The 9,416-nt window shown below is 42.2% G+C and overlaps 1 protein-coding gene across 1 annotated transcript in view; it reads left to right on the top strand.

The window, feature by feature from the left end:
* Itga9 (integrin subunit alpha 9) overlaps positions 1 to 9,416 on the top strand; it is a 392,948-nt gene that overhangs the window by 157,380 nt on the left and 226,152 nt on the right. The window lies entirely within an intron of this gene.

Here is a 9,416-nt window from a genome sequence, read left to right as displayed (position 1 = left end):
CCACAAGTGACGCCTGGCCACCAGTAACTGTCATGGTCATTATGCATGTCCACAACACGTTAGAACTTTGTGTGATATCCTATCCTCAAACTGTTAGAAGTGCTGGTCATTTACTTGCCATTCCAGTATTTACCTTATGTTTTACTCTTAGTGCTTCTTTGCTATCATGAAAACTTTTTCATAGTTCAGTTGTTTTGAAACAATTAATTTTTAATTAGTGTTCAATTTTCTGGAAAAAAAAGAGATTTTTCCTGAGAACTAAGGGGTGCTATTAAGCTTTCAATGGAACATTTGAAGTATCCTTACCAACAGGCAGATTAGGAGCCATATGAGAGTGCTTTTGCTTCAACAAAGGTTGAGATGGGCCCCTTCACACTGAGTGCTAGAATATATGAGATGCTTATTCACACACATCTCTTCCCTTGTCCAAGGAGAAAACCAGGATTCACAGAGGCTAAATTCCTCCCCCAAATTGTCAAAAGGAATGCTATACCTAAGCCTGGCTTTTCTTACCATCCTGTGCTGCCACTACTTTGTGTTGTTGGTTTGGGGAAGGGCAAGGAGGATGTTTGATACTGAATGAGGGAGTCAGCTGCATGCCCAAGGTGAGGTGTGTCCACACACCCAGTCCTGACTGCTTGATTTTGTCTAATGTCGCAGCCGAAAAGCAGACTACCTGTTTCAGCCAGGAAGTGGAAAGAGGATAAGGATGGGCAGCGGTTTCTTTTGGTACAGGTTCAGATGTAGAACATTTTTGAGACACTTAGTGTCCTAAAATATTTTTGCTTTAAATGGAGAAAGAACAGGGAGAAACTGACAGCTGAATATAGATCGTGCAGTAGTCAGAGATGCTAAGTGTTTCAGAGTTAAACCTCCCCATCTAGGTGGACAAAGTTTTCTAGTTTTCAATAATCCCTAACACTTTGTGTCTACTTAGTTACAGAGACAGATGATTATAGTGATCAAGTGAATTCTACAAAGAGATTTATTAGATGAAGCCGTCGCTTTTGGTGTACTGTAGAAGGAATTTAGACTATGCCTTCCTGTGTAATAAGTGGAGAGCAGAAAAACAGATTCCTTGTAAAATTAGACATATGAGCTAAACATTTAGGAAAACCTTACCCATAGAAGCAAATGTTTAGCTGGAGGGTTTCCACACTGGGGGCTTTGTGTTGCTTTTGGGAGTGGTGTGGAAATCGCGTGTGACTGGCTCTGCTGTGTTTAATTATGATTCACCTTTACTGAATGTCCCCCTCTCTTTTCTTTACTCACCATTGAACAGAAACCTGAAAGATGTAGTTTTTGGCAGATGTCCTTGGTAGGGTTCAGTATTTCTCACTCCACCTCTTCAAGCCCCTGAAAGAAGAACTACTTTCAGAAAGTGGAAGAAATTGTGGCGTAGTTCTCGAATGTCCAGAGGGGCCATGCTGGGGCCAATCAGTGAAGCCTGGGAAAGGCATCCAGTTGTTCATGCACTTCCTCGGCCTGCTCATTGAGTCCTTCCCAGGCCGGTCTGTAGAGGCCACTAGAACAGAGAGGATCAGTGTTTGAGGGCGTATCACCAAATAAGAATGGCAGAAGTGGCAATTATGGAATAGATGGGTAGTCAGAGACTGATGGCTAAAGGCGCTGCAAAGGAAAAGTCCAGAGTGATGGGCTTGGTAAGAGGTCAGGCATTGGTAGCAGAGGCAGGGACAGTGTTCGGAGAGTGGCAGAGAGGTCCAAGAGGCTACTGTGCAAAGGATATGGGGCAGGGTGGGAGGTGATGGTGGAGAAACCTTGGAAGCAAGTTTCTGCTGGGTCTGGCAGGCTGCTCAGTGAATAGGTTTAGTTGAATAAGCAATGGGAATGTGCGAAAGGGTTTCCAACCCTGAGTGGTGTGGTTTTATCAGTGTTTTTTGAAAAATTTCCCTGGCTCTGACTTGGAGGATGTACAATAAAAGGACAGGTATGCAAACAGGGGCCCTATAAGCAAAGCAAGAACTCTGTGGGCTGCTGCCTCAACCTGCAGAGGACTGGAGGGAATTCTAATTCTGCCTCTGCCACTTCATTACTGCACCACTTTGGGCAGGTCTCCTAATCTCTGGCGTTCAACTGTTCACCCCTCATAAAATAGGGACAAGTATTTTCTCATGTGGCTTCTAGAAGGCATAAGTATTCATAAAGTCCTCTATAAACTTGGACCATATGCTTATCTGAGCTGCAGATTCATTTTGAGAAAAGGTAGACTCCTGCATGGTTGAAAAAAAAAAAAAATCACTCAGCTGCCCCTTGCGAGCAGTGCTTTGTTGCAGCCTGGAACTAAAAACAATGCTTTTGTTTCTTCACTGCCATCAGTACCTCTCCACAGGAAGGGGGCTGGTTGAAAACTCACATAGTGTGGTCATTTGTGTAGTCATTTACTGGGGTAATGGCTTGGAATGGCTGAACCTTTAAGCTTTGTGTGTTTACCATCTGTGGTGATGCACCAGTGTGATGCAGTGTGCTTGTGTGATGTGCTGCAAATGCAAGGAAGGCTGTCATTCTCTTACTTGATAGCAGGCCACATGCTTTAACACCCAGTCAGTAATGATGGGCCACCCTGTCCTTTCGTCCAGAGTGCTGCTATGTATCTTGTCTCAAGTGGCTCAACACTCCTCAGGGCATATCCTGTAATACTTCTTTTGGATTTGAACAAATCAAGTCTTTCATCATGTGTGTGAGCTGTTTAGAATCCTTCTATTGTGAGGAAGCACCCTGTTTCAAAGGCAGGCTTGTACATGCCATCAGCAGACACTAAGATGTGATTTCCTGTCTTCTGAAAGGAACTGAGAGCTCCCTGAGAAACCAAGTGAAGAATGTTGGTGGAATGGTGCCAGAATGGTGGAGATATGTCAGAAAAGACCTGTTCAGTACAACAGCTCCTGGCCACATGTGCCTACTGTATACTTGAAACATGGCTAGCATGACCGGAGAACTGAATTTTAAATTGTATTGAGCTTTTAAATGTAAATACACACTGTGTTGGGCAGCAAATTTTTTTGCCTTATGGAAGAGCCCCCTTCTGAGTTCTAAGGATTATGTGAATCCACACACTCCTCCAATTCCCACCAAGATCATTGACAAGATTCTTGTATCTCCTGTTTTTGGAGGAATGTTGTAGCATACATTGGTCAGAAAGTCAAGAGGGTCACCTTTGCCATGTCCATCCTTGATGCAGGGTTAAAATGTTGTGAAGGGAGTCACTGAGAAAGCAGGGGCACAAGCCCCTTCAAAATGCTGCTGTAAGTTCTGGCTTTCTCCTGTTTGATACATTTGTGTGCTCTGCTTTCGCTGTGCAGGGAGCAAGGTCCTCCACTCTTGCTGTTTAATGTTGCCTCTCTGGCAAGTGCATTTGAAGGCAGTAGTGTCTGGGCCACTTTTTGGCCTGTGAGAGACTACTGGGGAACTGTGACCATGTGCAAGGCCGTACCAGCAGCATCCTGTTCACCATTAGTGGCCATTCCTCAAAGCTATTTTTGTTCCCGTCTTGATGATCAAGCACAAGAAAGTGAAGCAGGCATTTTATATTACAGATGATTATCAGAATTATAACTAGAATTTTTCCTATATGCCACATTCTTGTCCACATCTTAGATTTGAGCTGATATACTATTTATGAGCAGGGAGCCTGAGTAGGTAGATAAGGGATTACCTGTATGCTCATTTTGGCTGTTTCTCGAATATGCTTTTAAAGATTTTAGTCAAATTTACTTTGGCTGGGGAGGGTAGTGACTTATAAAAGCCTGAGTCATTCGTGTCTCCCTTTCTAATATAAAGTGTTATTAGTTCATCCACTTAAAAGATTAAGATGAAAGAGATCATAAGTCTAATATTTCAGAAACATAAAACTTAGCTACTTCTACTAACAGAAAATGGTGTATGGAATAATACAAAGAAAGATATAGTAGAGAGGACCCTCCTGAGAAACATAAAACAAAAGTCTTTGTCATTATCTTTGGATCTAGTCATATCAGGAATGCTGGCTCACGGACTCCAGATTGGTCATGGGAAGTGTGTGAATTACTGGAGACCGCTTTGTCCTTGAGGCCCCCCAAAAGGTTCATTGGTATTTGTGAATCATTTAAATAAGTTGGACCTTGATACAAATAATGCTCCATTAAGGTTTCTAGAAACTCTTCTCTAGCTCAATAAAAGGCTTTTACGTGCTTTTCAGTGACATGAAGTTAAAGACATAAGTGCTGCTCTGTATGGGAAGTAGGATGCCTCTTGCAGTGTGTGTTTTACAAGTCTAGAGGTTGTTTCTTTGAGGTTTCTTTGAAACATCAAATTTGGATAGCCCTTGATATTAGAACCTATAAGTCCTGGTGTTATCATTTTCAAGAGTGGTAGATAGCTGGGTAGATGATGGACCCTAGACCAGAACACCAGGGTCCCAAGACCTTGAGTCCTGAAGAGCACCTGCCCTCAGTGTCATGCTTCACAGAGGTATAGGTTGAAATCCCCCAAATATTTGACTCTCAGAGTAAATGATATGAAATCCGTACTTTTTATCCACCAAATAGCACATCCACAATAATGCAGCTGGTTCTTTCCCTGCCCTTCCTGTGAGACGGGACACAAGCTGGGCTTGTTTGGCTCCCTTTGGTTGGAGTTGCACCCACAGTCATCCTCCCTCATGCCTCTCATTCCTGCCCATTCATACTCTTCCTCCTGTTGAACACTCCATCATCCCTCAACAGGAAAAGATTTCTTTTTCCTTTGAATTTTCATGGTACTTCCTATCTTTAGGTTTAGATCAGAACTATTTGCAAATAAGTCTTGTTTCATCTAGGTTTGTGTTTGTCCCAAGATCCTACCTTCCCAATTAGTTGAGGGTGGAATGTTGGTTTCTGTTTGGCTCTGTTCCCAGTCTTTGGGTGCAGGGTATGGTGAGATGATTACCCCAGAGTTTTCCAATATTGTTACACAAGGGAGAACAACTGATTACAACAAATGTGACATTCTAGCTGCAATAGTACAATTAGCAGTAGTGATGGCATCAAACACAATTTAGAGATGAACAAGCTGTGGTAACTATTAATTTTGTACTTTAGACAAAAAAATCTATGGTGATATAACAGAACTAATCGTAAATTAGGAGTGTGCATGCAAAGCGTTTCCCCTTGTTAAAGTGAACCTAGCCTGGGTTCCTCTGGTAGAACAGCTGCCCAGGGACTTCCTGTTCTGGCTGTCCCTCCCATGCTGTAGGGGGATGTGCCAGGCACCTGGGTTCCTCCAGAGGGAGGTTCCTGAGGTTGTGGAAAGGTGGTGGGCAAGATTCTCTCCCTTCCCTTGGGGCTCAGCATGGCTCACCAAGGCTCCCTTGATAGAGGGCTCTGTCTTGTCTCATCTAAAGAAAAATCATTTAAAGAATATTTTAGGCATCCAATGAAGCAAAATAATGTTACATTCACCTTTGTAAACCCTAAAGGAGTATTTGTTGAATGACTGAATGAAAGTTAACACCTTTGCAAGAATGCTATGGTGCCCATAACAATTTTAAATAATTGTGTGTCAAAAATATAGGTGTTTCCGGGGCTGGGGAGATGGCTCAGTGGAATAAGCACTTCCCTGGCAAGTACAAAGGCCTGAGTTCAATCCCTCGTTCTGCCAAAAAAAAAAAGGTGTTTCAGTCTTGTACTACTGAGCAACAAGCTGCCCATGCTTAATGATGTAAAATAGTAGCTATTTTTTAATCATACTTATTGGTTCAATGGGGGAGTGATTTGGACAGGGCAATGAAATTGGCTGGCCCTGCTCCACGTGCTGAGGCTCAGCTGAGTCTGGAGAGTCTGTCTAGTTATCTTCATTCACTCAGTTGCCATCTTGGCAGGGATGCTCAGATGAATTGGGCCCCTCTGGCTTGAGAATCTTTCCATGTAGAAACTATTAGCTTCTTTTCCTTGGTGAGAGAAGTGGCCTGGTCACACTGCAGAAGAGAACATTGGCTGCAAGATATTTTTTAAACCATCTTTGGAAAATACAGGCTACAATATTAGGTAAATGCCCAAATGAGTAGTACCAACAGTGATTGTCACTGGGTACCAGAGGCACTTGGGTGAAATGTCTGGAGGAGAGGATACTGGGATTCACCTTGAACTTAGTTGGGGATGAGTAGTGGGTGGGGAGAGGAGAGACAGGGAGAGGGAGGGGAAGAGAGAAGGAGAGGGAAGGAATGGAGAGACAGACAGACAGACAGACAGACAGACAGATCCCTGGCAAGGTTCTTAAGTAGGAATGAGTAGCCTTGCTTGATGGCAAGGAGACAGACATGTTTAGAATTGGCTGGCTGAAAAGCTTAATGTATCTCTTAAATTGCATTTCAAAATTTTGAGAACAGGGCTATTTGATGTTTACCTATGAGAACGATAAGGATTTTTTATTTTCTAAATTGCTTAATTAAAACTTATAGTTTGTCTTAAATTTGTACAAAGTTCACATTTAATGGCCAGTTGGTAAAGGAAAATTGGCTTGCCCAACTAGAAGAGGGAGAAGGGAGGGAAGCTATGGTAAAGGATTTTTGCTCCTTTATTACTTACTGGCAGAGATTCTGGAAATACTGTTGTTCAGAGTATTCTATGATTCCTGACACCCTTAACAGTTCCCTGGGATTATCAGCAAACCATAACATGATATCATGCACAGACTTATTCTGAGCCTGAATTTCATAATTTGGGTGGGGACTCTTGTGGGGAGGTTCTACCAGACAGCCTATAAAAGTATATAGTCAGTAAGTAGTACCTAGAGTACCTCTTTAGTCCTGAGCATTGGAGAACAATCAGTGTTAGTTGAATGAAAAAAATCACCAGATACAAATTCTGAAGGAATCAAAATGAAAGGAGGCTTCACTGAGAGCATTCATTTGCCAACATTTCAACCCTTCTTACCAAGAAAGAGCCCAGTCTGTCCATTATTATTCAGTTAGAATCTCATTATCTAGTAGACCCAAAGACTCTAAGTAGGAAACATAATAAATGATATCTATTATCATTTATTATGGTTTAGTAATGTTTTATGGATAAGCATAACACTACTGCTTTTAGCTTAAACATATTTAAAGTAGCCAAGATTACAAAAGAGGGAATATTTGATTTGAAAAGAAAAGCAGCACAGATGTGCCAGATATGTACACTGAAAGGAAGTAATAGTGTAACAAAGAAAATAAAGCTTTAGGTGAATGTTTAGCAAAATGTTTATACATATGTTGTACATTTGCTGGACATATAGGAACCATCTACTAAAAAGCTGCCTTTCATAGGAGGAGCAGTTTCAAACTTCACAAATGCCTTCCTGGTGAATTTATGTCTACTTCAGTTCATTTAAATCTCAGCGAGTGTTCACGGGCTGTGCTAAGGTCTGGGCATGCTGACATGAATAGGAGGTGGCCCTGCACCCAAACAGCTCATGCAGCCGACAAATGCTATTTACTGCTTCCTATGTCATCTTGGAAGGGTTCAGGGGAGCGCCAACAAGAGAAGTAAGTCATTCCCAGGAAAGGAGAGCTTCAAGGAGGGATTTTCATAATGAGAAGAGCCTGTGGGAGTAGAGAAGGAGGAGAGGTGAAGAATTGGGTTTAGCTGAATGGTGGCCATTGATGACTTAGCTAGAACTGTAGAAAGGGTTCCCCAAGGAGAGCAGAATAGGCTACAAAGTGAGCAAGTGTTGAGGAGATTACTGAAACTTTGATGGCCTTATTTTACAACATGTTTGGGGCAGGCACTTCCTTGCTGAGTTGCATTTCATGCAGAACAATTGTGCTGCTTCAGTTAGCCCCCAGACTGGGCTGATTGGCCCACTGTGGTTAGAGTAACTTGGAAATCCGTGAGGTCAGTGTTTCGACTCTCCTCTTCATTTCAGTCACGGTTCAGGATTTTCACACATCACCAAGGTCTAGGGGAAGCTTCTTGGCTTTCTGAATATTCTCTCTTGGCTCATGAAGCAGCAGGCCTGCTCTGGGTAGGTCAGGGACCTTTCTGTAAAGAGTGAATGCTCTGTGCCGCTCTCTTGCTCACAGAGCCTGCCCTTCTGCCCTTCCCCTCCTGTGGGCTCACACAGTGATGCAGATGCTGCCCAGTGCATCTCAGCATCCAAGTGGCTTTGCCCCATCCCAGCCTGAAACATCTATCCAGGGCCAAATTCTTAAAACCCCAGGGGTCCTGGAGTGATTCAGAGTCCAGGCCCTGAACCTGTCACAAAATGTAATGGACGGTATATTTTTAGCTGCTGAGACCATGGAGTTCATATAACCTATGAAGGCTGAAACAACATAATGTTTTTTCTGCATCTCTGAAGCATATTATGGAGCATTATGAATCTTTTACCACAAAGACACAAGGTCTTAACCATTTCTGTCTGTGAACTTCTGGCAGGGGGAGGATTCATGTAGGTCCCTTCTCAAAAGAATGTTCTTAAGTACATATGATAAAATACAAAGAATCACAAAGAAATTCAATTATATTGAAATTCAGTTATGAAAATATTTTCAAATATTTATTTCTCCTTATCTTATTGTTGTGTGGGTACTGGGAACTCTAGCTCAGGACTTAAAGCTGCCAAGTAGGCACTGTGCTATTGAGCTGTATCCCTGGCCCTCAAAATATTTTTAAAAACACACTTGTGATACAGTAATAAGTCTTTTTATTAGCACAGTAGTGAGATCTGAAACTTGGATTAATGAGCATAAAAGGTATTTCAAAGCCTCTACAATTGTGATATATGTAAATATCTGAGATTTCTATCGATGACAAAAATCTTAGATCTTTTGAGTACTACTTTGGTTTGCTGCCTAATTTATGAAGGAAGAAAATGCTAATTTTTAGTTATAAGTTAATAAAAAATGTAAATGTTTCCCCATCCCAGTTCACAAACCCCTCTGAATGCTTTACCTAGATTAATAACCTCTACTTACTTTAGGGTATAGTTTTGATTGGTAGTAATAAAATTAAGAGGTCTGTCATTTATATGTGACATAATAATAGACCAATTCTTCAGGGATGGAGAGCTCATTATTAATTTTGTGAATATTTTAAACCAAGCCCCCTTCATCCCCAAATTTACCCTTGTAATCTCAGCACTTTGTACACACCAGACAAAGTGTGCTTTGTGAGCAGCTTCCAAAGGGTAAAATCAGGTAGGGGAAGAGGTATTAAGGGGGAGAAAAGAAGAGGTAAAGAGGGGCAGGGACAGAAAGAGGAGAAAGATGGGGGCCGGGGAGATGGCTCAGTGGAATAAGCACTTGCCTGGCAAGCGCAAGGGCCTGAGTTCAATCCCCGGTTCCACCAAAAAAAAGAAAGAAAGAAAGAAAGAAAGAAAGAAAGAAGAAAGAGGAGAGGGACAAGGGAACCAAGGGAGGGAAGGGGAGAGAGAGAGAGAGAGAGAGAGAGAGAGAGAGAGAG

The sequence above is a fragment of the Octodon degus genome, unplaced genomic scaffold (assembly GCF_000260255.1).
Source record: "Octodon degus isolate 3935 unplaced genomic scaffold, OctDeg1.0 scaffold00071, whole genome shotgun sequence".
NCBI lineage: Eukaryota > Metazoa > Chordata > Mammalia > Rodentia > Octodontidae > Octodon > Octodon degus.
The sequence above is the reverse complement of the archived record's forward strand: the minus strand, read 5'-3'. Positions and strand labels throughout refer to the sequence as shown.